Genomic DNA, 4,565 nt, shown 5'->3' on the forward strand with positions numbered 1-4,565 from the left:
AAAATTTTCTCAAATCTAGAATAGGAAAAAGGTCCTTTACTCTTACTCAGCAACAGATAGTAAAAGAAATAGAATCTATTATTCTGTAGCTCACAAACAGCATAGCAAGGCCATTTTTATTGAAATAAGTTCCTGTAAGAAAGTGGCCCTGAAAAGGGATAAAATAAGGAATGGAGTCAGGAGGAGGGAAAGAAGAATATGGCGACAGAGCAGCAAAGATCATCAATACTAGGTATCTACTATCCAAATTTTAAATTTAACTGTTCAATAATATTTATAGGGTTTGAACATTTTAATGCACTGAAGAAAGAGAGACAATTCTAAATAAATTAAAGCAGCAGAAAATTAGCGGTCTAGAAACTAAGAATATACTTCTTGTACTTGTTGGCAGTGAAAGAAGCCAAAGAGAATTTTCCAGCCATTTCATAAGGGATCATGGTAGATTTTACAGATATATCAGTCCCCAAAAGAGTCACAATGGGGAAAGAAAAAAAAAAAAAGTCTCATCTAATGTGTACCTCAGACCAGATCTCCATGCAACCTACACTGATGGACGCTCTAAGAAAGAGCTAAATGGAAAGGTGAGTATGGATTGTTAGAGACAGGACTGCAGAAAGCTTGAGGGTAGGTACCTGAAGGTGCTTTTGGACACATGGCATATAACGTCAATCTGTGACAGTTACATTTCTTATAAGGTTTTTTTAACTTCACACATGCCTACTGATAAAAAAATGGCCCACAGTCACAAGTGGAAATTGATAATTTCTTAGACCCTTTGATATCTCATAAGAGAAGGCAAAGCTCTATGTCAGTGGAGCCATTGGTTGCCATAACTACCATCAAATACTCAGCAAACATCAATACAAAAGCCTGTTTAATGAAATTCTTAACCTGGCTTTTTGCCTTTCAGGATATATAGCCCTTGATGGAGATATTATTCTCTTTGTACTGTAATGCAGCACTAAAACATCTGTTTCCCACATGATTAATTTAACAAATAAGTCAACACACAGTGAGGCACACTCAGAAACACGACACGGGGGAATGAAATAGCCAAAGTGTAGAGGCTCTAGTATGTCAGGTTATTGTCTACAGACTTAAAGGGGAATCAGAACAAGAGAGCCACAGAAACAAGACGGTACTCATCAGTAACAGATTATTGACTAGTTATACTCTTATTATAACCACATGGCATATTGCTTTCTTCAAGGTTATATTTTATAAACTATCAACTTGCATTATAACACAACATCATCTACCAAGCAAAAAATATTCCAGTCTGAATTTTCCCCTGTCCAACTGCATGGTTTATTTTTTTCCTCCAACAGATGAACTCTCCTGCTGAACTATGAGCATATGTCTACCATAAATGCTTTAGAACTGAAGATTTTGCCTTCTTCAAAACATTATTATTTCTGATGGAGCTGCAAAATTTCATTTGCCCATGGCTAGATACCATATGGGAGAGGACTACAAACTGTTTTCACCTACTGACATATTGCTGGATCTTAAAATCTCTTAAACTTTGCCACAGCTAGAGTTTGTAATGCTTCGACAAGCAGCTACATTTACAAACTTGGATATTTTTTTAAGTCTAAGTCACATTCTAGTAGATCAGCCCAACTGCAATTAACTTCATAATCAAAAACACTGAAATTTGCATGGGAATCAAAAGGTTCAAGGGTGTGACAATCAATTTTCTAAAACAAATGAGAATTACACGAGGTACCTAAAGCAAATCAGCATCCATCTGTTACACTATATGCCAGCTTCCCTATATAAAGGCATCAGAAATGAAAAAATTAACACTCAAGTATCTCTAAAAAGTAAATTATAGATTTTATTAGTAATAAAAGATTTACACACATATGCTTATGCCCCAGATTAAACCACCTCTAGATTTACGTTAGCTCCCCTAAAGAAAATGAGAAGATATACCACATGGCAAACTGGAGAGATTTCCTCTACAGAAGATCAGTTAAATGATGCTTCATCAGAAGTATTTTTTGAGATACATCAAATCAAAAAACTCTGAACATGGCAACCAGATAACAAGGACCAACAGAAACAAACTACTCTTACTATGCTATTCGTATACAGTATCTACACAAAATTTTATCTGAGCAGGCAGATGGCAGATAAAGTTCGTAAGTAGGCTCCGCATTTGATTCCTTTGCTATTAATAGAAGCCTAGGCTGTGGTGGCCAAGGTTATATCGGGCTAGACACACTCTGGTTTCCTCAATCTACCATGAAGGCCTCCTGACTTCACCATGTAAAACATTACCTCTGTAATTGTGCAACTGATTTGTATACACAAAGTTAAATCAGTTTATCTAAACATGCCGCACTGAAGCAATTCAAGTCAACAGGCAAAACTGTGTGTTTGCATGCATTAATTCCTTTATATAGCTTTGAGCTTAGCTTGCTTTGTCTTGCACAGCAAACAAAGTTTCTAGTTCACTTAATTGCACTGACTTAGCATCAATTCTTTAGATAAGCAGAAGCAACTTTATGTCGGGTGCAGACACCTCATATACCATGATGCACTGTCCTGTATGTCCAGGAGGACCGGAAAATCTACTGCTTAACTCAAGAGTGCTGTTTCTGAAAGGGTGCTATGGAATTTTTATCCTAGAATGATCAAACCTCCTGAATGGACCTACCACACACCCAAGACAACTTACTCTCAAATTCTACTATTAGAAGTAATAAGTAGGGTAAATATAACAGAGAAATGAGGAGAATATTCTTACTCCCTCAGGGTTTGCATCTGTCTACCCTGCAAAGATAACAGCATATCTTATTTCTTCTTTATTAAATCAGCTTTCTTCAAGAATAAAACAGTTTAAAATAGGAAAAGACAATTGTGAAAACTATAAACTCTGGAATGAGAGCAGTATCAGCAGCAATTTTAATATTTACCTAAAGTAGATCAATTTGTCTGTGCTCTATTAAAATCCTACCACTAAGAGGAGCCCTAAATCTATCCCACACTGAGCACTGGAAGAAGTGACATTAACTTTTTTTTTTCCTCACTTCTCAAGATCAAGGGTCACTGTTACCTGGGTGATACTGAGGAAAGCAGAATCACCAGAAGCTGAATAAGAACTGATAAATAAAGAATCACTTCAGGAGTAGCCCCCTGAAACCACTGAAGATCAATTAAAACAAAAAGAGGAAAATTTTTTTCCATTAGAGGGAGTCTACCTATAAGGAGAGGTTCCATCAGAAAGGAAGAATGAAGAAATAGTGAAGGCTGACAGTGAGAGAAACAAAGGAGAGAAAAACATAACAAGAAACAAAGAATGAAGCCACCTCAAGGCCTACAGCAGGAGAATGGTGAATACAGACACAAAGAGTCAGAGCCAAGATGACAACCTTCAAACAACAGAAAAAAGCAGAATTAGTGAAATCTCTAAGCAGAAATGCAAAAGAGAAGATGCAGAGTTATGCAGAATTACATATTGCACATGGCAAAAACATTAAAAGAACCAAGGAAAACGTTTTGATATTTCTATATGTTCCTAGCATTTTCTGCTAGGTACACCACAACTCAAGATTTATTAGGAAGAGGTGAGACAGCTCTTATGAGAGCATGCAATCTCACCAAGGCTAAGGCGATCAAGATAGAGACTATTCTAGAAATCTAGTCAGAAGAGAAGCCTCACTCTAGCACTCCAGACTGTCTTCTGGCAAAGTCTTTAGCTCTCTCTTGAATAAAGAGGTACACAGGGAGCTTCAAAAAGACACTCAGTTGTGAAATTTGAAGTTTAACTGGCTAGGTATCGTCTACACCCAGCAACTGGTTGACTGATCTTTTCTTTTACAATTGGATACAAAGGGAACAAAGGAGGGTACAACGAGGTACCACATTCCTCTTCTTCTGACCAGGTACTTTAGTCATATCTCCAGTAGGTCTGCACAGTTGCAGACTATGAAAGACATTTGGCTTCCTCAAAACCCTACCCTGTTGTACCCAACCAAGAGTTACCGAATTCCTTGATTTAAAGCTGAGAATAGAAAAAACAGAAGGCAAGATGAACTGCAGACTGAGAAAACACACAAACATGGCTCCCTCTTACCCAATCTGTTCATTTTAGCATATTTGCTCACGTAAAGTCCAAAAGTATCTGGACACACCTCAGGGTTACCTGTGCTAGGCCGAGGCGGCTAGCTGGGACCTGAGAGGTACTGCCCCCACAGCACCTTCCCTCTGGACAGGCACTCGGTGCCAGGGCAGCGAGGTTCGCGTAAGCGCCCGAATAAAAGGCGCACACACACATCCACAAAGACGGAAGCCCTCTGGCCGGACCCCCGCCGGGGCTGGTGGCCGGGAAGGCACGGCTGACCCCTCCTCAGGCCGCCGTTCCACAGAGCCTCGCCCGACCCGCGGCCAGCGAGAGAGGCGACCCAGGCGGAAGCAGGTGCCCGCAATCACTCCCCGCCCCCGGCGCGCAGGGAGGCACCGGCAAACGCCGCGCTCCGGTCACACCTCTGCCGCCCGCCGGGGCCGCCCCCGCCGGCAGGTGCCCGCCCGCCCCGCCGAGGCCGCCCGGCGCTCAC

General features: G+C 40.6%; 1 protein-coding gene across 1 annotated transcript in view; it reads right to left on the bottom strand.

Moving 5' to 3' along the window:
- The window catches only part of UBR3 (ubiquitin protein ligase E3 component n-recognin 3), a 116,842-nt gene that overhangs the window by 111,774 nt on the left and 503 nt on the right, over positions 1 to 4,565 (bottom strand). The gene's annotated exons all lie outside the window — the stretch shown is intronic.

The sequence above is a fragment of the Caloenas nicobarica genome, chromosome 6 (assembly GCF_036013445.1).
Source record: "Caloenas nicobarica isolate bCalNic1 chromosome 6, bCalNic1.hap1, whole genome shotgun sequence".
NCBI lineage: Eukaryota > Metazoa > Chordata > Aves > Columbiformes > Columbidae > Caloenas > Caloenas nicobarica.